Consider the following 24,603-nt stretch of genomic DNA (forward strand, 5'->3'; position numbering starts at 1 on the left):
GTCTAATTGTTCTACATACAGGGTTGAAAAAATGTATGGGCCCTGGAGGGAAGATGCCTTAAAACCTTAAGTTAGCACATTTTACTTAAAGGAAACATTATTTTATAAAAAAAAATTTAGATTCAGAGTACTAAATATTCGATTTTATGTATATTTTGTACGACAGACGAGTGTTTCTTGGATTAATTATCGACTAGTAGAATAAAATAGCGAGTGTTTTTTAGTCGGTTCGATTCCCGGGCGAGACAAGCGATTTAAAAAAATGTTTGAATGCAGTTTTGTTTCTTTGAAAAAAATAAAAGAATGTTTCCTTTAAGTAAAATGAGCTAACTTAAGGTTTTAAGCCACTTTCCCACCAGGGCCCATTAATTTTTTCCACACTGTATAGAGACATCTCTTTTCGTTATTTTATTATTTTCTAAGCGGAGAAGACTACGCGTCAAAAGTATTTTCCCCTCACTAGCTCGGAAAGTTGTCTTTTATCCTTCAATACAAGCGGGGAAAAACGCGTTTTATCCACTAGTGGGGAAAGTAATTTGACCTTGGATGGAGCGTGTTTAAGTAGCTTGACAGATAACAAAACGTAAATCGTTTATGATAATGATTCGTTCGATATTAATTATCATTACGTAAATGGTTTGAGAATCTAATGAAAAATACCAAATTTAGCTTTATTTAATGATTTTAAGTCATAAACCTTAAAATTCCATAAGAAACGTTTGTTTTTTTATAATGATGTTAAATATAATTCTGAACGCACAAGTTGAGTCGATGCAATTTCAAAACGCATCGTTGACATTTCATACGTCAGAAATGTCAACATTGTCAACAATTTTTTTACTAAAAAACTTTTCTCACCGACTCGCGTAAAAATACACAACTTCCAGGGTTTTCTGTTATAATATCGTAAAGAAATGAGTGATTCCAGTGATGAAGATGATCTAACGCCCGTGGATGTTGCATTTTCCTCGCTATAGTGAGGTGAAAAGTTTTGTGTTATACACGGGCGCAAATGTATTTTACTTCTCGTGTGTTGAAACACTCGCTACGCTTAGGATTCTATTTTAGAACCACTCGCTTCGCTCGTGGTTCACCTATAGAATCCTTTCGCTTGCTCGTGTTTCAATTCTACACTCGCGGGTAAAATACAACTTTGCACCCTTGTATAACAAATAACTATTACCATTTTCTAATGGTAAATACTTTTGACGCGTAGACTGCTCCGCTACTTTTGATGCTGACTTTAGGTAGGCGACTACAGGTGTTGGTATACATTCCTAAGTAGATACCACGTACCTAAAACCTAACCTGGGAAAAAATATGTGTGAGGTTTGAAGCTAGCTACTACCGACTGAACTAGTAGAGATCGCATCTGCAGTCTCAATTCAAGAAAAATGTCTTAAATTACGAGAATTTAATTGTTTCAGGTTTTTTATACATCGGGTTCCAAACCCGGTAAATTTTTAAATATTTTTCTACTGCCCTACCAAATAAAATGTAAATAACATTTTACGAAATAAGGTATATATAGTTTGAATCGAAAAATGGACCTCCATCGTCCACGTTGGCACCACTAAAAGTATTAATCGTACCGTACCTATTTGATAGCATTCTGCCTGAAGTACGATATTTATATTCACTTTATTCACATAACTGCTATTTTCATCGTAAAAATTCTTTTAAAATGCTTCCATGCTAAAATTCTGCCAAATTCAGCGACGTGGAACTGTGAAACTCGTTGTTGTCGCCAAAATTTTAATATCTAGTTGTTTATTTATTTTGCCTCAACGATTTTGACGCCAAGTATATTGGGTTTGGTCTACGCTACTTATCATTGATTTTCGATGTGCATAATATGCCCTATCTTATTAATTTTAAAATTTGGATGGTTGTCCCGCAAAAACTGTTTTCCGTTTGACTATTGGTCGAGAACTGTCATAATTTCATGTCCCAGTCCATTATTTCGTCGGTTTTAAATTTAGATTTTTTTTAACCCAGAGTTTAGTATGGGGTACTGGGTATTTTGGAGTGTTGGAGACTTACGAGGATATCACGTATTATAATTAAGCCCGTCACAGATGGAGCGATAATATACCGACAGGGATCGTAAGATACCGACTATTACCGACAGATATCTTAAAATATTGCTAAGCACCACACACGACAATGATACCAAAATATATATCGCTCTGTCTAGCACCTACATTGTGAGAGACGAAATATCCCAAAATCTATCGTAATATACCGAGCTATAACATCTTAAGGTATCTTTAGATGCCTTGCTATAAGATATTGTAAGATACCAAAATATATATTATAGCTTCGTGTGTGGACTGTCAAATACTTCTTTTACGTAAAAAATATCGGGCCTTGCTATAGATATCTTACAATATATTATCGCTCCGTCTGTGATGGGCTTTAACCTGTTTGCAGTTTTTCATACAATAAAATACCCTATTCGTAAATATCAACACCATACAAAAACAAGGATAAATCCCAACTCCAAACTCCACGACCAGAAACTTCCCCGCATTATTTCACCGGACTAATTCATGCTATTGTACGAACTATGGCGTAATTGCGAACTTTTTTCAACTGCCGTTGTACCGTTATAGTGTTTTTGGGGTCCCGCAGGCTCCCTTGGGCTGTGTAATGGGTATTTATTGATCTTCGTTGGTTTATCCTCTGGTCTCTATTTAGAATAGAATTTAATACAGAATTAGCTCACATAATGGTTGATGGTTACATAGGAGAAGGTATACAAGTACTTACCGTAACAATAACAGGATTATCTAGTTGTATTGGATTTATAAAGAACGTAATAAGTATTTATTTTGATCACAAATACATAAACGGAGCCCTTAAAACACAGAACGATCGCGCATAACCGGATTTTTCTTGTTTTACTAAACGCAATAACACCAAATCACAGGATATTATTGAACTTAGCATTTGTTTGTTCTTGTGTCTTAAAACGATTTAGTTAGTTTAAGTAGGTACCTATACAGATTATATATGCTGATTTTTGACTAAAAAGAGTACGCCTAATTGTAATTCGCCATAAATATTCATTTTGATATTCATTGATGCCTCATATAACATGACGTGTCTGGCTACCACCAGTTTGGCACTGACATAAACGCTATCGAGAATGTAACTTACTTGCTATGCATCTCGCTCGTACTCGCATATTAGTGTGAGCGAGATGTATAGAAATTAAATTACGTAGACGTTAGCGTATATGTCAGTTTTGACACTGTCACAGTAACTCATGGTACGGGTCATACGGGTATTCTTTTTATCGTAGTTGTGAAGTTAGGTTTAACATTAAACTAGTATTCGGGGTGCGGCTTCGCGGTGAATGTTAAATAAAACGCCTGGAGAGGAGTATAACAAAATGTTTATAGTTTTAAAATGTTAATAATTAAATGAACCCGGGCACGATGGTTCCGTACACTGAAAAATGTTTATTGTAAATTATTGGGGCAATGCGTTTTTTCCTGACTGGACTGGACGCACGCACCACGCGAGTCTCTTAACATGTGTACGGTGCATTGCACCGTACAAATACAGCTTTTAAGTCCCCGGCAAGCTCGGTTCTCCATACAAACGTAGTTCCGCTCTCATTTTAAAACGACTAGCCAGATTGCTCTGAAACTTTGTACTTACAATAAGATAAGGTATATCTATGTCTGTAATTAGTTTATGTAGCTTCAGATATCATATTTAAAAAAATACTGCGAATTTAAGTTTTTTATACAAAACATGTTTTTGCTCTATTTCGTTTGTTTTATAAACTGGAGCTATATCAATCAAGTACAAACCTAGATATACCTCATGTCATTGTATATGCAAAGTTTCGTTACAATCTTGTAACATGAAACACAATCTATTATCTAACAATTTAAAATGAGAACGAAACTCCGTTTGTGTGGGAAGGTGAAATTCGGCCGAGCTTGCCGGGGACTCTTAAATCCAGCACAAAACTTTCCCAACGAATTAAACAGATAGTCAGAAATCTAAGAGGTTCGATTTACCAAGTCTAGAAGCCGGCCGCCGACATTCCATTACATGGTGCATTACACAGCCCTGGCGATAACGTCGATATGTATTAGCAGTCTTTCTTTTACATCTGTCTTCCGAATTGCAAGTTCAAATTTACTGAACAGTACGTTGGTATATTATAATATTGGTTGTTAGATCCCTCGGCAATAACACTAGCTATTATATACTTACTAAAATTATATGCAGGATTACTATATAAAACTGAAAATTAATTCAAATTTGACGTTTTCGTTTTTTTTCTGTTTTTTTTCGTATTGTTTTTGATTGGATTTGTCCTTGCAAATATAATCTAGTTTCCGAGTGATCTTTTTCATGGCATTTTCCCTTGAATAAAACTTGTAAAAGTTCAATACCAAAACTAAATTTTTGCGTTAGACATCTTAACGCCACTTGCACCATCCCACTAACCCGGGGTTAACCGGTTAAACCGTTAACCCGGTGTCAAATTGTACTGGTGACCATGGCAACTCCTGGTTTAACCGGTTAACCCCGGGTTAGTGAGATGGTGCAAGTGGCCTTTAACTGTGTAAATTACGCACAAATACTTGTTCCACTCCATTCTGTTTATTTGTTGGGTAGCAGGTGCGAATACGCCGATTCCAGACGATAGTTTGGAAAATCGCTGAAATTTTAATGCTATTGAACCTTCTATATTAAGAATTTCCCCGCTAGAAAATTACAGCTATATCTTAATAAAGGAAAATGTGTAATATCTACTAATTGCCAGCAGGAAGATCCAGGCAATACAACTTTGTACATACAACTATAGGACAAGCAGTGAAAAGTACTTTTTATATCTCATGTTCTAAAAAGTGCGCAGAAAGTGATACGTTTCTGCTCTAGTGCAGAAAAGTGGTGTACTCCTTTGCGTCCCCGTCCCACGAGCAACTGGGTGGAAACAAAATGAAAAAATAAATAGTGTTTTTATTTCCCCGCCTGGAACTATTGATATTTTTTCTAATTATACTAATCCCGCATTGAATCTTTTTTTAATCAAAAATGATGTAAGTAAATTGTTAAAAAAATATTTTTGATTTCTTTTGTTGAATTGTATTTACTCGATTTCATAAGGCGGGAACCAAAAGGAATACACAAAAAAATTTTTTTTTAAACATTACACTTGCGTAAAAGAGCAAAGGCAGAATTTTATACGGCCACAGTTAAACGTTTGTACGATATTAAATTGGTTTTTTAAGTTATTTTGCACTATATTAATGAAAATAATATAACATATAACATAAAAATGCATGGCATAGGTCTATTATTAAGTACTTTAATTAATGATTTTGCAAAATTGCCTTGTTTGGTTTCCTCTCATTCGATATGAAAAGTAGTGTGTTTAACTCGGGTGGAAGGCAGGTGCCTTTCAACCCTTGGTTAACAATCTACTATGAGTGTAGGTAAAAGTGTGCTAAATACTTTTGAATTACATGCTACATTTGATAATTCCATTATTATTAACAACAAGAGCCTGATAGGGCGCGTTGGAGGGTCTGCCATCTTGTGGCCTGTATCGGAAACATAAACATGTACATTGACACTTCACGCCAAAGCAAGTGCTGCTATCTACCGTTCTCGTGCGTTTTCTTGTGCATAGTAGGTTCTGCCATCTTGTGGGCTATCGCAAGCAAAACCCTGCTCCTGTGCTGCCCCCTACAGCTCATACACGCTCCCTATAAAAACTACACGCTTACTTCTCTCACAGGGCGGACACGCTATACATCAAAAATCACTTGCGCTTATATGTGTGACGCGTCATGCGTCATAGTGTAAGTAAGTTGCTTAAAAATAGTACTGAGCGGCCGGCAAACGGCCGTCAATCTGCTGTAACGGGGCGAGGTAATTCGAGTCGGGGCGGGGCGATGCGTGGCCGTTCTATATCAGAATACTATGACTTATTTTGTGCTTCAGTGTTCTTTCTAATGCTAACAAGAACGAAGTATAGCTGATAGTATACTCGTAGGCCTAGGGCCCAATATGAGTTGAAAGTGTGACAGCAGGTGACATGGGTGCCATAATTACTAAACCCCTGCGTTTATGATAAGTAGCGATGACATGAGGAAAAGGCCGAATTTTTAAACTTTGAAAGGCGAGATACCATAAGGTTGTGGTGAATTGCAAAATTTTAAGCTAAATATATCCAATATTGCTTGGAGAAGATTTGTTATTCAACAAGATAATTTGTAAATCTGTAAATTTGTAAATGTATAGGTATATGAATATTGGTAGGAATCTCAGTACCTAATACTCACAAACCTAAACCATTTAAAACACTATTATCGCGTTCTATTGATTTGAATAAATCTAACATTTCTAACCCATTCGCTGACATTTCATATTTTGCAGCCAGTAATTTTAGTGTGGACAGTGTATATACGCATCCTTTGATCAATTATTTACCTACTCTATACTCTAGCTCGTCTATCTGTTGCCACCTATTAATTTGCTATTGTTTAGTATAATTATGTATTTACCAAACCCTGCTATCAATGTTGCAGTTCCCCCTTAGCCCCTATTACCCTTATTTACCCTTACCCTAGTTACCATTATTTTCAAGGGTACGTCCTTAATTTGCCTATATGTGGTTTAATTTTAGTAATCTATCAAACATTCATATCAAACAATATAATAAAACAATAAAATAATTATAAACATATCAAAAACAAAAAGTATGCACATATATTCCCCATACAACCGCAGGGCTAAGTCGGTTAATTATAATTAGATAGGTGTGATAGGACACGGATACGATTGCTTGCACAACCGAAAGGATAACAAATGTAACTGTGAACCGCTAGAATACGTAAACACTTATAGGTATTTAGGTATGCATATTGATCATAATTTCAACTGGAAAACACACATAAATGTGGTTTGTTCCAAAATGTACTACTTACATAAATTAATTAGCAAAAAAACTATGCTTGTAGTGTATTACGCACTAGCGGACTCAGTGATAGGTTATGGACTAAATCGATGAAATTAAAAAGCTCCAGATAAGGTCACTGAAATACTTATTGGACAGCAAAACTAAAAATAAGTTGAAAGGCGATTACGAAAAACTTTATAAAATGTATAAAGTTTACCTGTGACTCAAAGAGTGCAATATTTGATAGCCATAGATAATTACTGTAATAATAAATTTAAAAGTCTCTAAACAAAGCAGATATAGAACAAAAAATATTAGATTAAAGAAATATGTACAACATTTTGTCAAAAATTATTATGGTAGGAGAACAGATAAATTTTTGGTCCCAAAAATATATAATGAAATAGAATGGTTAAGAGGAGAAAATAAATATAGCATATTGGAAGTAAAGAACAAATTAAAAAAAAAAACTTATAGATACTTAAACTTACCTTGACCTTAGCAACCGTGTATTATTATTTAAATTATATTTGTTGTTGTTTGTTATTTTAGCATAGTGTATCCTTTAGGTAGAAATATTTGTTTGTAAAAGGATACTTTATTACTTTATTATATAGGTATATTTTTTCTAAGACTAACTTTAATGTCAAACTTAGGGTAAGCATAGTAAGATAGCAACTTAAGTAGGTGCATAAAATTGTAAAAAAGAGCGCTTTCTCGCCAACAAACTGCATATGCAGTTTGGCGAGTAATTTTGAAATTAATTATGTATGTGCCTTTGAAAAAAAAATGAAAAAAAAATCGCTTCTTAGCTTTGACAAAAGTTTTAAAAAAACGTCACGTATGTACCCGTCACTTTTCTGGAACGCCCCCTTGAAGGATTTGCCACACTGGATGCGTTCTGCGGGCAGCGGTCATGTCAAACCCGCATTATGTATGAACAGCATTGACAGCAACCTTTGAAGTTGAAGTTTGACCTGACCGCTGCCAGCAGAACGCATCCAGTGTGGCAAATCCTTTACGGCTTGTAAAATGTTTTGGTTTCCGGCATGTTGCTCAATGTTTTTATTAGTTTAGTTTCATTTAATTATGCGTCTGGGATGATTTATTTCTCCTTCTTATTAACGCTCCCCTATCTGTCACTACGCATACGGACGGCGGAAATGGTGAACAAACCATAGAGAGAGCACGGATTTAACACGTTGTATAACACTATGATTTTAATTGATTATCAATGAGGCGAGGAAAATACTAACCGTAAAACATCACAAATTAAATTCGAATGAACGTAATTAAATATTTATCATTCAAAATCATCATTTAAAAGTCAATTCTATCAGATAACATGAGCAAACAACTCAAAATTACATCAGATTACTTTGCCACACATGTGGATAAAATGCTACTTTCTTCAGTTTTTGAAGTACAAAGAGATCCTTTACCAGCTGAAGTGGTGAAAACTTATTTATAGATTTACAATTGACAGTGGTATTTTGATGATTCTTGTAAAGTCGTAATCTGTGTGTCACGCGCGTTATAATGTTACATTATACCGCGTTATGTTATGTCAACTCAAAATGAATTTATGCTAAGAGGCCGTTGTCGATTTTAGTCGCAAAAATGTAAAATTGATAGATTTAGTCGGTGAAATTGTACACCTTTTGTTACCTAATTGAAATAACAAGTACTGGTTTCTATTAGCACGTCTTCTTATCTTACCTTTTATCAGGGCCTTTTTTTCAAAACAGACTCACTAAATTAGTAATGTTTGCTTTTCTAGGCTAAACGCGCGTAAAGCACTGATTTTGTCGCTCTTATTTGTAAATATCGTAAAGTTTGGACGGCTAAACATGGTAATTTTGTATTACACATATTCTGTACTTGATGTTTATCAGACTACATTTTTATTATTATGACTGAAGTAGTGTATATGAAAGTTAGACGAAATCAATTTTCTCCAGAAATTACTTCAAAACAAGTTAATTTCAACGTAATTTTGATACTTAAACAATCTACAAAATTTGCTAAAACTTTGTACATTCATTCTTATACATCAATTTGTATAATTTACCACCATATATTTTTGATGAATTTTTAAAAACTGCCCCTTCTTTTCATATATTACCGGTGACGCACGCTCGCGACCTCATTATTAAAAGGCAAGATGAGAAGACGTGCTAATAGAAACCTATACTTGTTATTTAGATATTACGTAACAAAACGTGAATAATTTCAACGACTAAATCTATCAAATTTAAATTTTTGTTCCAAAATCGACTACGGCCTCTTAAATTGTTTCTTATTTGAATGTTTTAACTCGCTCTATGATCTCTTGTTTAGTTAACGGATCCTGAATAGTAATTTATAATCCAATTTAAATGCGTCCCATTGGTGGGCAGAGTAAAGCATTATCATAATTAAATTTATAATTAGACAAGGGAAATCCTAGTAACATTAAACGAATAGTTATGTGCTTATATTTTTATTTATTTTTTTATTTTTTTAAACTTTATTGCACAAAACATATACAACAATGTACAAATGGCGGACTTCATGCCAAATGGCATTGTCTACCAGTCAACCATAGGGCCAAACAGATATACCTACAATTGGTGCAGATAGAGAAATATAGAGTGAAATTAAAAAAAGCAAACTATACTTATAAACTACATAAATAAATGAAATATATATAAACTACCACATATTTATAAAATACATACTATAAATATAATAATGTTGGATATTATTCGAATATTTATATTCCTAATGCGTATTTACATTACAAAGTTACGTTGATAGTGCTACTAATTTATCTATTCATAGTTTAATACTTTATAAGCTCAAGTAAAACTTTGCAGTATGATTATTCAGAGAAAATTTTACTGTAGGTAGGACAGGTGGTGGTGGTAGGATGGTACAGGTGTCCCATGAATAGCACGTCACAGTGACACCGGAGGCAGGTCAGCCCAAGAGGCACCGTGCCAGCTTACCCCAGACTTAACACGCTTTACACGACCCCAGTAAAAGTTGTACAGAGTTTAAACTGTGGCCAATTTAAGACTTTTCTACATTGTTAATGCCAATTTTCACTAGAAAAGCTCTCAGTTAGATTTCGTATGTTTAGGACATGATAATTCAGATGACAAAAGTGTTATTTTGTTAAAAATAAATGTAAAATCAATCAATCAGTTCTACCAGCCAATATACGGAAACAACTATGTTGCCGTGCCCTAACAGGGCGTCACATGAACAGCTTATATTTAAGAACACCTGTACCTGCTATGTGATATGCAATAAATGATTTCAATTTCAATTTCAACTCAAAATTTGCATTTGATTACTTTGCCAAATCAAGAGAGCCTTTACCAGCTGGTGTGGTGAAAATAATTATTTGTGTAGACCTACATACCTCGAAAAGCCAAACGAGCCGCGGTTTACCGACCCCTGAGCTAAACGGCACAAAACAAAGATAGAAAATTACCTGGTAAATACGTAAAAGAGAAACTAGAACAATACAAACCACATGGTCATTACCAAAGTAGCAAAGTCGACTGAACGTTAAGCTAACCGGGGAAAGCTCGGCTGAATTTCACCTTCCCATACAAACATAGTTCCGCTCTCATTTTAAAACTACGGGTTGGATTGTAATGAAACTTTGCATATACACAGACATGAAGTATATCTAGGTCTGTGATTAGTTTATATAGCTCCAGTTTATAAAACAAACTAAATAGAGCAAAAACAAGTTTTGTATGAAAAACTTAAATTCGCTGTATTTTTTTTAACTATGATATCTGAAGCTACATAAACTTATTACAGACATAGATATACCTTATCCTATTGTAAGTACAAAGTTTTACAGCAATCTAGCTAGTCGTATTAAAATGAGAGCGGAACTACGTTTGTATGGAGAACCGAGCTTGCCGGCGACCCTTAATACTTAATGCAAGTGATTTAACAGATCTTTAAGCAGGGTTTATCTCGGCACGATCCAATATTCAATATCGGCCTTCGAAGTACAGTACGCAGTTGTGTTGGTTTGACTGAGGTTTACATGGACGTTTCATAGATCTTATATAAAAGCAACATACCACAAAACTTATGTAATTAAGCCTCAGGAGCAACATACGCATGTAACTTAGTTAGGTTGGTTCAAAAAACCACTTTTTCATCAGATGTTTTGGGCCACCCCAAAAATTTTTTGAACTACTGCATACCTACTGCATACTTTTTGGTACTGTACCGTGTTTGTTTTGAAGGCGGTTTGTTTACATATATGGCCTACCGCGAAACACGAAAATCGAAATTTCGTTATCTGTCTCTATCGATTGAATATGCAAGAGTAGAGTGATAGAGAGGCAGAAACCGAACTTTCAATTTTCGTGTTTCGCGGTTGGCCCTGTGATTGTGCTAGTGACGCCCTCTACGCAGTTTCGCGTAATATTCCCTATTGCCCATGTAAACCCAGTACTCTATTTCCGAGAGCTAATATCCAAAGTTTGGAGCAGTTAGTGCGTTGAACGATAGCCCCTATAACTCCTGATAATCGATCGAGTAGGCTCACTTTAAATAAATATGAGATGAGGCTGTTTAAGGTCAGGCGTTATAAATTGTAACCAGTTCCGCCAAAGATAACTCCGTATAAGATAAGTAAAATCTAAGTAAAAAACGTGCCTCGGAAAATCAAGAAACAGTTATTATCGGTCCGACAACTGACGGGGGGCTCCGATATGGCTGAATTTATCGGCCACGCCTTTCCGATATCGGATGTCAGAAGGCGCCTATGACAAAAACAGCTGCAGGAGAGTGCCATTGGCATTAAGTCCGCCTTTTTTGCATTATTTATCGTTTTTAGGGTTCCGTACCCAAAGGGTAAAAACGGTACCCTATTACTAAGACTCCACTGTCCGTCTGTCCGTCCGTCTGTCCGTCTGTCTGACTGTCTGTCACCAGGCTGTATCTCATGAACCGTGATAGCTAGACAGTTGAAATTTTCACAGATGATGTATTTCTGTTGCCGCTGTAACAACAAATACTAAAAAGAACGGAACCCTCGGTGCGCGAGTCCGACTCGTACTTGGCCGGTTTTTTAAATGATTTATTAAATGCATATTATATAAATACAGAGAAACAACATACATCTGACATTTTACTTCCTTCCGATATCCGATATCGGATCGGACAATGTGAAAACGCTCTAATTAACTCTTATTATTGGAAAGCTAATACTAATATTATGACTTGTTTACCCGCTGTGCTTTAATAATTCATAATATAATAATAAATTAATAATGATGTCTCATCCAAACAAATCCCTCCGTCGTACGTAGATGAGATGACACGACGCGTACGGAATGTTAATTGTGGCAAAGAATAAAGAGTGGTGACTCGTTACTCTGTTATCCGGCGTGTGAGCGAAACAGAGCTGTTGTATGTAGCGATGTTCCGCTCGCAAACTGGGCTATAACCGCGAAAATCGAAGTTCATAAATTTCGGGCAACTATCTCTGTCACTCTAATTACGCCTTAATTGGAGTAAAAGAGAAAGGTGCCCGAAATTTGCGAACTTCAATGTTCGCGGTAGGCCCTCAGAGCTGTGGACGTATGTAGCAATGTTCCGCTCGCATTCTGGTGTACGGATCCGCATTCCGCATCGAATGTAATGACTTTATTTTGTTCAGAGCCCCCTCTGAACTAGATAAATATTGAAATATAATGAAAAGTTGTAATTTCACACGTTTTTTTAATCAAGGGCAAATGTCATAAAAGATTGGACCCGGGTATGTCCTTAAACTACGTCCAAAAGAGAGGTATGGGCACTGTGAATGACATCTCGCTTTGTGTGGTAGGGCACAGGACAGCGGATGTCATTCCAGATATAGAGCAGAGCCCAACTGGGGAGGTACCTCCACCTTACAGAAAACCGCAGCCAAATAACACTAGACCCTACTAATAGTGTTGTGTTCCTGCCGGTGAGTAAGGTTGCCATAGCTCGAGGGAGAGGAGTGTTAGGGTCGGCGACGCGCATGTAACTCCTCTGGAGTTGCAGGCGTACATAGGCTATGGAGACTGCTTAACATCAGGCGGGCCGTATGCTTGTTTGCCACCGACGTAGTATAAAAAAAATAAGACTTTAATTGCAAGAGCAGCCGACTCCAACCAAAACCTTAAAAGTTGGCTGGATAGAAATAAAGCACGAAAACATGTCAGTTTTTTTTTTCATTTGTAGGTACATTACATACACCTACGACGATGCAGGGTAACGATGTCGTTACCCTGCAAACCGTAACAGTATTATTTTAGTATAAAATAGCTATCATATTTTTCACATAGCTTGGGTACGATATCATCGCCATAAAATGCACCTTAAAACGCAAAATTGTATTGAGATAACAGCTATCACCGCTGTGGCAACGAAACGAATGATAATGGCAACGATGGTAAAAAGCATCTAGACACATCTGTTTTCTTTATCTATTAGTCTTTGCCGCGGATATGTACATATAATTTGGGAAGAGCGTAATTAACTTTCGCTCGCAATAATGCCTGAATTCATTGTAATGCCGTTAATATTGCCTTTGTGTACTTATTTATTGAAACCGGAGGCATTTCAAGCATTTGTCAATAAAGTGTCAATTGTTCGCAATAACTGTGTGTTATTTTTATATAAAATTTTACAGCGTAACAATAATTCAATATTTTTTAAGAATATTACTATCTGTTGCCCGCGTAACCCGCGGTGGGCGAGTCCCACTCGCACTTGCCAGTTTTTTTAGCATTCGAAAAGACTACACGATCTTAACATGTCTTTTTATTGAAAAAAGCTTTAAAAAAAATTGTTACTATCACTTATGAAACCAAAATAATGTAAATGTATATGGTATATAATTAACATTAAATGTAAAATGTTAGTATGTCAACAGTTTAAATTCGATTATTGCTATATAATTGTTACATATTTGCTGACTTTATTTTTCAAAGTGTTTTTTTAATAAAGAGACACGCCAAAATCGTGTAGTGTTTTTCTAAAGCTATAAAAACGAGGTATAGGAAGCGGCTGGCAGTAGTACATACACATATACCTACCTACCCAGGAATTTAATTTTTATTACGAATTTGAACTCTTTTTTATAACGATCTCAACAAAGATCTTACAGGTCCATCCATGGAATAAAATGAGAAGTAGTAACCATGCAAGCACCACTTCTGCAAGTTTTATCGGCCCCAGTACAGTCGCCATCAGATATATCGGAGCGGCCAACTCGGCGACGGCGGCGACTCAAATGTCTTGACAATAGAGGCGTGTTCAGATATTTGTGAGCACCCTGGCCGCTCCGATATATCTGACGGCGACTGTACAACAAGCGCTTCCAACGACCGTAGTAAAAATATAAGAAAACGATTCACTTTAGCAAATAAAACCGAAATTTCACTCCATATTCTGTTTATTATTATGGCAACACTATAACTCATGTTTATTTCAACGCTTTGCTTATCATAAACAACTGATCGTTCTCCTGATTCGATTCGCCCTACGGAAATATCGCCGAATTCAAGTAACCCCTAAATTTGGGGGAGTTTTGGGATTGAGGGGAAATAGGGTAATGCCTTCACACTGATGCATTTTAAACGTTGGGTGAATACTGATTTGCAAATTGCTAAGAATTTCTTGACGATTGGGAGGTTTGGAATGTAATATACTTTTCTAGTTTGAATTTATTTTAATATCGGCTAAGGCAGAGTTACACTGAGTGTATAAACTTTTTAGCGGTTAAGTGCGAAGGTTTGGCTGTGTAAATATAAATAATTGCTGTAGATGCAACATTATATTCACCATGTTGTGTCACCAGTAAGAGCGTTTTCATATCATCCGATCCGATATCGGATGTCACTAATAATCAAATTGTAAATAGTGGCTTTTTATATTTATTTACTCATTTTATAAAGCATTTTATAAATGTGCTACGGCCTGGAACTGTGGGGAACAGCGGCAGAATGGCATCGTGTCTTCGTATTACAAAAACGAGCGGTCAGAATAATATCTATGTCTCGTCCAGGATCACCAGCAAAACAACTTTTTATAAATAACAACATTCTCACACTACCATCACAATTCATATTTAACATCGCCAAACACGTACATACACACAGACACACATTTAATACAAGCAAACTCACCCGTACCCGGTTAGGAAGCAAAGAACGCCTGCTTCCCGCATGTTACCGATTGACTAAGTCCTCCAAGACCATGCAGGTGATGGGCCCCAAAGTTTTTAACAAATTGCCAAAAGTCATCACCACGATAGAATCGCCCAACTCATTTGCGCGTGAATTAAAGAAATGGCTCCTCTCCCATGCCTTTTACAGTCTGAACGACTTCTACAATTTATAATTTAATTGGCATCCAAAAAATAATTTTAATGTAACAATACTAATTAATATGATAAGGCTCACAATTGTAAATTGTAAACGATTATTGTTAAAAAGAAAGCGTTAGTGCAAAAAAGGACTCGATGCCATGGGGCACTCTAGCAACTGTATTTCTCCAAGGGTTATCCGACATCCGATATCGCATAGGACAATGTGAAAGCGCCCTAACACCAATAACGAATATTCCATATACCTAATAGCAAAATAGTTTGCGTAGATGTCCTTAAACTGTCCTATGGATTTAAGACATATCAGACTTCAATCAAACATATCAGTTGCTAGCGCATATAAAAATAAAAGGGATAATGTGTATTTTATTTTATCATTTTTGAAGTCGGCTAAGTGCGAAAATACAAATTAAAAAACGCACCTTCATAGCGGCCGCTTGCGTACTGGCTTGAATGTACAATACGTAAGGACTGAATATACGAAAAACTACGTCTTGGAGATACGGTGAATGGTTATATCTTGGAATATACTAAAAGCAAATAATTTAGGAATTTTGAATTCAATACTTCCAATTACACTATATCATTCCGATTGTCAATCATGTACATTTTCATGCTCAGTTTTATTTCTCAATTTTCTAAAAACGTCTAAGTGTGGAGCCAGCACGCGGATGCATTCTCATGTCACGTCAACAGTGCATTAGTAATAAAATGTTTATCTTGTCGCTTTATACTGTCGAACAACTTTTCATTGGCCCGCGCCGTTCAGTTTAAATTGTGTGCGGAAATGACCAACCCTCGTGTATTTTATAAACAAACTAGCTTTTGCCCGCGACTTCGTCTGCGTGGACTTAGTAACCGCAGCTAGAGTAAGAATAGCGCCTGGAGAAAATCTCATAGCAATCTAAATTTGAACACAAATTAGCAGGCACTTCGTTAATTATCTCAATTCCACCCCGCTTTTTACTTTCTTAAGGGATGATTTTCGGGATAAAAACTATCCTATGTCCTTCTCAGGGACTCAACCTATCTCTATGCCAAATTTCATCTAAATCGGTTCAGCGGTAAGCGTGAAGAGGGAACACACAGACAGACAGACAGACAGCCTTTCGCATTTATAATATTAGTATGGATAAAAGGTATTCTGTCTTGCGTATTAGGATATGCAATATAAAAACCGGCCAAGTGCGTGTCGGACTCGCGCACAAAGGGTTTCATACAATTACGCAAAAAAAATATTTATTTTACACTGTTTTTTGTATTTGTTGTTATAGCGGCAACATAAATACATCATCTGTGAAAATTTCAACTGTCTAGCTATCACGGTTCATGAGATACACCCTGGTGACAGACAGAGAGACAGACAGTGGAATCTTAGTAATAGGGTCCTGTTTTTACTCTTGGGGTGCGGCAACGGAACCATAATAAACGAAGTAGTAAATATAAATGTAATATTTTCTATGGGACGATATCCCTTCGCGCCTACTTTTTCTACTTACAAGATTTGCTTGACCAACTATAGGTATATAGCGGGTAGATCGCTTCACTCGAACCACGCGCAAAGTAGGCGCGCAGCTCAAGAGGACGACCTGTGCCCGTCAAAAATAGTTCCGCCCAGTGGGCATAGCCGAGATGTCATCAAGGCCCAATAATTTCCTTACTCATTAGATTGAGGCACGAAGAACGCGCCGCGCGAGCTCCGCCTCATAAAACTACGGCAGCACAACGATAGCGACATCTAACTGACGCGCAGAGCCATCTAGCGACAAATTGGAGAAACTTTTCAATGTTGTTTGTTAGTCATAATTTTTAATTAATGGGAGCAAATTTGCATTATTCATAAATGTACAAATGAGAATTACTTCAGTTGATGAAAAATAATGAATTTATGTTGAAATTGCGCGCCTTAAACATAGTAATTTTCTTATAGTGAATTAGAAATACAATTTTACTTCGCAAGAATATTTTGTGTTCATTTTATTTGCATAACAGTTCGTGTTTATAGAGCATTGTAATGAATAATTTCAATATAGTTCAATCTACGAGTAGGTATACTTCTTATCTATTTTCGGACTATTAATAATTTCTCTTCTGAATACTTTTTTTTTGTCTAGTTCTAATAAAAATAAAAAGAGATACTAAAGTAAACAACGACATCATATAATATCACACTACACCTCATCATGTATTCCAGTGTTAACGAAATGAATTTCGGAATAAACCAAAGTGCACAAAACTCACAAATTAATCTTTATCCTCATCATTTTTTTAGAAAAAAGAGCATCAAAAGTCATCAAGTTAAAAAAATTAAATAAATGAACAGAGTGCCGAGTACCTACCTACCGCGTCAAATTTACCTCTCGCGTTAAATTTAATGATGGTCTCGATGACAGTTCATTTTATACAGGGTGGAATAAATTAATGGGTCCTGCCGGGCTAGCACATGATTGGTGCGAGAGTATCTCGCCGCGACATAGACTACCCGTCCCCCTTTATTTCATACAGTTAGTAAAAGACGGGTAGTCTATCTCGCGGCGAGATGCTGTCGCGCCAATCATGTGCTCGGCCTACTGAAGGGAACAATTTACTTAAAGAAAACATTATTTTTCATTCAATTTCGCTTGTCTAAAAAATATTCTTGAGTACTAAATATTCGATTTTATTGATATTTTATAGGACAGACGAGTGTAAGACCTAATGTTTCTTGGAGAAATGTTATCATTATCGACTTATAGAATAAAATAGCGTGTTTATTTTTTGGAATTTTTTGTCGGTTCGATTCCAGGGCGAGACAAGCGAATTAAAAAAAAACTGAATGCAGTTTTTTTTTCTTTATAAAAATAAAAGAATGTTTCGTTTAAAGTAAAATGAGCTAACTTAAGGTTTAAAGGTACTTTCCCTCCAGGGCCCATAATTTTTTCCACACTGTATAAAACTGAATCCAAATTAAGAGTGTTATTGTTTTGTATTATTTGTTGATGGAAATTATTTATCCAAACAAACAACATCTGTCTTTCCGTGCTACCTACGTAAAACGGCGTTAGACTAAACATGGACAAAATGGTACGAATTTGGCTTATTTTTGCTATCTGTACCTAGTTCTGAGAAATGCCTAACAAGTTGTCATAAATATCTCATAATTTTTCTTAGAGGTACAAGTACTTTCATCGAATTTAAACTGTTGTGAGACATACTAACATACATAATAGCATAATATGCTGCGTTTTAGGCTGTGAGGTTCAAATTAAAACAATTAATTTCACTTATTAACAATTTATTTCTACCTTAAAACGTCGCGAGCCTACGAAAACGTCGAAGGGTGCTTGAGAAAGGAGACCTAGGCTCTCCGAAACATGTCGCGCGAGTGACTAAAACAAGTGAGTCTAAACCGTAAAATGATTTAATACAAGTACTTTATTAAGCAATGTAGACGTAACATTATCAGAGGTCGGCGGGGGTGAGCTATTTGCCTTATAATATCACGTCTTGTCAAATTATACCTCTGAATATTATATGTACAAAATACCTATTCAGTGCGCCACACTTTTTTAAATAGCTCTTTCCCTGCATGTTATCCAAAGTTGGTGTCATTCAATAAAATGCTATTAGTAAGCCCTTGCCCATTCTCCTTTGTATAATGAACTGAATTCAAATGAAGAGTGACAATGACATGAAACTATTTACGACTTTTGTATGAAACGATATAATTGAAAGTGAGAAGAGCGCAACATGCTGTTTTATTTATTTGATTCCAGCAAAGAGACACCCGTGAGATATTCCAAGTATATTTTTACTGACAAAGGAAAAGCATATTTATCTTAATTAAACGTGTCGTGAACACGTTTTTTCACGCACGTAATTTGTTCGCAACATTTTACAGACACCGAAACGTTCTTTTTGTTCGAGTTTCCGTGTTTGTTGTTTAATTTGTAATAGAAAACTGGTTTTATTTATACAAATGTTAAATTACATGATAGTTTAATTTTAAATATGACTATTAAATCTAAAATAAATCCAACAATGTCCTCTGCGGTATGGTACCGGAGATTCAATTACATAGTTATATTTTTATATATAAAAAAATATGCAATAATGTAGTAATACATTAAATAAATATTAAATATTATAGGACGTAATTACACAAATTGATCAAGCCCCACAGTAATAAGGCTTGTATTGTACGTTTTATTGAAAACGAAAATAACAATTAACATTAACAAATAACTAAACTATAAAACTGAAATCTTAAATCTAAAGGATAGCCTAAATAAGGAATTATCATTATCCATTATCCAAATGGATAGCAGCCGGCCTAGCCAAGTTGACAATCGCTATCGCGTCCACAAAGAAACGCTTTGTCTCTCTATCACTCTTCCATATTAGTGCGACAGTGACATTTGCATTTCGATCGCTACGGAGTGTAAGCGATTGTCAAGTTGGCTACGCGCTACGCGGCCAGGCGTCACCGGCGCGATCGTAGAGCTGGCAGCTTCCTCGCTCAAAGAATTGGTATTGCGTTGCGATACAGCGAGGAAATGATGCCAGCATCTACGGCACCATGCCGCAGGGGGATAATATATAATATATTGTAAGATCAGTTTTATTTATTTTTGGATTTTATTTTGTTTTAACTTTTATAGTATAGTTATTTGATTCTGTTAATCGATCATCGATTTCTTTTATACTTCCTCTTGAACAATAGTTGTTGTTTATATTATTCTGTTTTCTGGTTACCTAAGCTTGGAATCAATATTATCCTTAAATACAATATACTGTTACATAAACAAATAATATCCTCCCAAGGCCCAAGGTCATACCTATAGTACCTCTTCAGTTCGATGAAATTTGAATCCTATTCAATTGGAACAGAGTTGCTTTTGCTTTATTTCGTTCAATTTTCCAACAACTCAAAATCAACTCTATTACTTACACTATAGGTTCAAATTTTAGTGGCAAATTTTGGATTTTTCATTTGTATGGCTGGACCTTAGGAGGATATACGCAATCACATCTTACCTATTTCTGAATTCAATACTTCCAATAACACTTGACCACCCACGACGCTATTTAAAGTTTTAGTTTTTTTTATTCAATAAATTAATTTGTTAACGAGTTGGTAGTTACTTATTTACTTTCCCTACCAACTTAGGGACTTAACTTCCCTAAACGTTACATTGGCGTTTATTCCGATTTTGGTCGCACTTTTAATATTTGGCAGGCAATCTTGTATGTACATTGTAGATCTGTGGTATAAACACAGCTGGAAGAGAATGAGATTTAGCAATAAGCCGAGACATTACCCCCTCGTGAGATACAGCCGTGTGTGATGTCTTTACGACCAATATGTGAAGAAAAATGTTGTGACGTGCCGCTGTCGCTGTATTATATGGTATGTTTACTGAATTTGATAAAGAGTCACGGACAAATCTCTAATAATAATAATTATGTTTGACCCGTTAAACTAGGTTTTACGAAGAAAAAAAGTATCAAGTAATTTTAAGTGATAGTTTTATCAATAACATTTATTTTTTATGCACAAATACATTTAAATAAAATCGAAAAAATAAAACAAAACAAAATCAGAAATGCGTGGTTAAAATCTTTCGGGTTCCCCGTGGGCACCTTGTATGTTGCTCTCATTCCACAGCCCAGCCCGGTTTGTATATCATTGCTCACTCAAACAAACTCATTAAAACAAATATGGGTAAAATTTTATATTTTCTGCCCTAGTCCGTAAAACAGTCGAGCTACACGGTCAAAACCTGTATTCGTTACCCAGCACTCCACGTGTAGCTCATTAACTTGCACTAATTACTGGACGGGTGCCTAGATCGGGCCACTAGATCAACGGGGCTACCGCTTACTGGTTTAATTTCAAGCTCTGCGGTGTCAGCATGGTTGCATTTTTATCACCTGTCACTATGCCTGTCACTTTCGCACTTACATACTTGTTAGAACGTGACAGGCATGGTGACAGGCAATAAAAATGCTACCGTGCTAAGCCCGCTGCTTTCCTGCAGCTCGACTGGGGACTTACTCGGGAACGCGCCGAGGTCGGAAGCTTCGGTCCTTCGGTCCGAGGCTGAACTCGGCTTTCGGCCTCGCTTTTGACACATTTGGCCATTGGTTAGCGACGTGGCTCTGTGAGCTGTAGACCTCGCGATAAGCTAAAAAATGTTAAAATAAAATAAAAAAACACATCGAACCAGCGATTGATAGTAAACATAAATGACGAACTAGCGCTGCAAAATGACCCCACACATTTTGTGCCACGGAGCTATTTAGTTCGCAAATGGCGGCCCGTTGTCACAGATAAGTTGCGTTCTCGCGTGCGACTCCATACATCTTGCGCGACTTCAAGTATGGACTCGCACGCGAGAAAGCAACATGCTAAACGGTCAGCAGACATTTCACCCCCTACAATAGCTAACGCAGCGTACTACGTAAGCGAACAACACGCGAACGCGAAGCAAAGCGCAGTGCGGGGTGAATCAATCCTTTGATACCTATAGAAGTGTCCTACGTGGGCGATCTCGTTGCGAACGCGAACGCCGTGGGCCCGCTGCGCTGCGCCGCGCCGCGCCGCTTCTCGTTCGCGAATTGTTCGCTTACGTGACGCAGCGTAACGGCCGTTTGCGTGGCCCGCCGACCGCGACCGGACGCGGGTCCGAATTCGCCGCAAATTACGTCTTTCCGCAACTCCGCGGCATTCTTAGTTTGACCCAGCATGTTAATTGCATATTACTGTAATAGTTGCACAGATTGCTGTCCTGGACGTTAATGGTTTATTTCCTGTGCTATAAATATAAATCCCTTTTTTCAATAAACATAAATTATCATTTGATATTTACCAGTCGCTTTTCGGTGAAGGAAAACATCGTGAGGAAACCGGACTAATTCCAATAAGGCCTAGTTTACCCTTGTTGGGTTGATTGGGTTGAAAGGTCAGATGGCAGTCGCTTTCGTAAAAACTAGTGCCTATGACAATTCTTGGGATTAGTTGCCAAGCGGACCCCAGGCTCTAATGAGTATTTCTGGTATTTACAAATTTCTGGTATTTGACATTCAATTATTATTCAATTCCTAGGCAGAGTCACAACCCACTAAGCCAGCACTATCGTCTGTGATGTTTGTTAGTTGAAATCCTTCGCACCAGATTTGAAATGATTACTTTAACAATTAATTAAGGCACACCACACGATGTTTGTATATACACAACAGCGAACAGCGTGAAGTTAGTTTGGATACACCCGCCACGTAAATATGTTGAGAGCTAACTGCTCAACTACGTTCATTACGGCAGAATGTCGATTAGTTAACAAAGCTCACAGAAAATTAAATTGAAGTAGGTGTTCAGTTCAGAGTAAGATAAAATAGCTGGAAATATTAACTTTATCTGTAAAAGCTAGTGTCAATATACCTGCGTGTTGTTCTTTAAGAACTTCAGTGGAAAAGGGACGGCCGCTTCTCAATACAAAGGTAGTCCTCATTTTTCTCTCTGGATATCAACATTAATCCATAGTAATGCCCCTTTGTTTGACTTTTATTGATTTTTAGGGTTCCGTACCCAAAGGGTAAAAACGAGACCCTATTACTGAGACTCCACTGTCCGCTGTCTGTCTGTCACCGGGCTGTATCTTATGAACCGACGTATTTCTGTTGCCGCTATATATTATAACAAGAAATACTCAAAAATCAATTTGTACGGAACCCTCGGTGGGCGAGTCCGACTCGCACTTTTTTGGTTTTTGATTATTATAAATTTTAGTAGCGAACAACGGATAAGTTTTTTTTAAAGCTCCTAATTCTTGTATGTATTTAATATTGTCTTCGGTTACCGCGATAGTTACTCATGAAATAAAACTATGAAAACGGATTATATCGCGTATATTGAATTTATAATACATCCCGACGTTTCGAACTCTTTACAGCGTTCGTGGTAAACGGGTGACCACGCACCCTTGTATGTATTAATAAAATAAAAAACAAACAAACGAACGACCCCTCGTTTGTGTAAAGCGTGGTGTAAAGACATTTTATGTAATGTTATAATTCAGAGAGGAAAATGAGGACTACGTTTGCATGGAGAAGCGGCTGTCCCCTTTCCTCTTTTAGTTAAGTAGGTTCAGAGTTCGGTAAAATTAGGGTTGGAAATATTAACTTTATTTCACGGAAACTTCCGCGTAATTCGCGAGCAGAAGCTAGTCAATATATGTCTTGATCTTTACGAACTTAATAAGTCTAGCTCAATTAATCCACTTACAATGACATTAATTAAGGCTTAACAGTTCGGTTAAACCAACAGTTGAAGCGAACAGAGCGGCGAAGTTGTAAACACGTTAGCGGTGAACAAACTACTTAGACGTTGATTAAGTTCAGACTACGCAGACACCGCATAGCATTATCTCAGCTCGGTAGTGCACTTCAGCTTATTTGTATACAATGTGTGGCCTGTAATAGGAGCCAAAAAATTAAACTGTGGGCTGTACTCCTCAAACTGACCAACATTTGTTCAGTGGTGAGGAGTACAGCCTACAGTTTAATTTTTTGCTCCTATTACAGGCCACACATTGTATAGGTATATTATATCATTTGCTCTTCTATACTAAATAGTAGATTGTACAACAAGGGCATAAAGCGATCCGTTTTTTATCCGAGGCAATTTATTGGTTCGAGCGCAGCGAGGACCAATATAGTCGAGGATAAAAATGGACATTTATGCCTGAGTTATACACTGCTTTTCACTTCGAGTGTGAGTAAAATATACAAAAATATCCAATATTTTAGGTTATATTACCGTATTTATTCAAGACTAAAGAAAATTGTACTCGGGCCGGTCGGGCGCGCCCCGGCAGGCTGGCAGTTTGTATGGCAGATTTTGGACTTTATTGCTAAGTCAATAAGGGTCGTAATAGATGATTTTATAACACTCCTATGGCATAAAGATGCTCTAGAACATAATAAGCAACTTAATGTTATCTACACACGACTTAAAGTCGAACTTTACGAGCATGAGAAGTGAAATAGTTATTTGTTATACAAGGGTGCAAAGTTGTATTTTACCCGCGAGTGTGGAATTGAAACACGAGCAAGGGAAAGGAGTCTATAGTTGAACCACGAGCGAAGCGAGTGGTTCTAAAATAGAATCCTGAGCGGAGCGAGTGCTTCAACACACGAGAAGTAAAATACATTTGCACCCGTGTGTAACACAAAACTTGTCCCCTCACTATAGCGAGGAAAGTGCAACATCCACAGACGTTAGATCATCTTCATCACTGGAATCACTTATTTT

General features: G+C 36.7%; 1 non-coding gene across 1 annotated transcript; it reads right to left on the reverse strand.

Moving 5' to 3' along the window:
* Positions 1-16,841: 16,841 nt before the first annotated feature.
* On the reverse strand, positions 16,842-16,989 carry LOC134747503 (U12 minor spliceosomal RNA). Its single transcript, XR_010128338.1, has one exon. It is a non-coding gene; the product is annotated as a U12 minor spliceosomal RNA (small nuclear RNA).
* Between the last annotated feature and the right edge of the window lie 7,614 nt (positions 16,990-24,603).

Source organism: Cydia strobilella, chromosome 14 (genome assembly GCF_947568885.1).
Source record: "Cydia strobilella chromosome 14, ilCydStro3.1, whole genome shotgun sequence".
Taxonomy (NCBI): domain Eukaryota; kingdom Metazoa; phylum Arthropoda; class Insecta; order Lepidoptera; family Tortricidae; genus Cydia; species Cydia strobilella.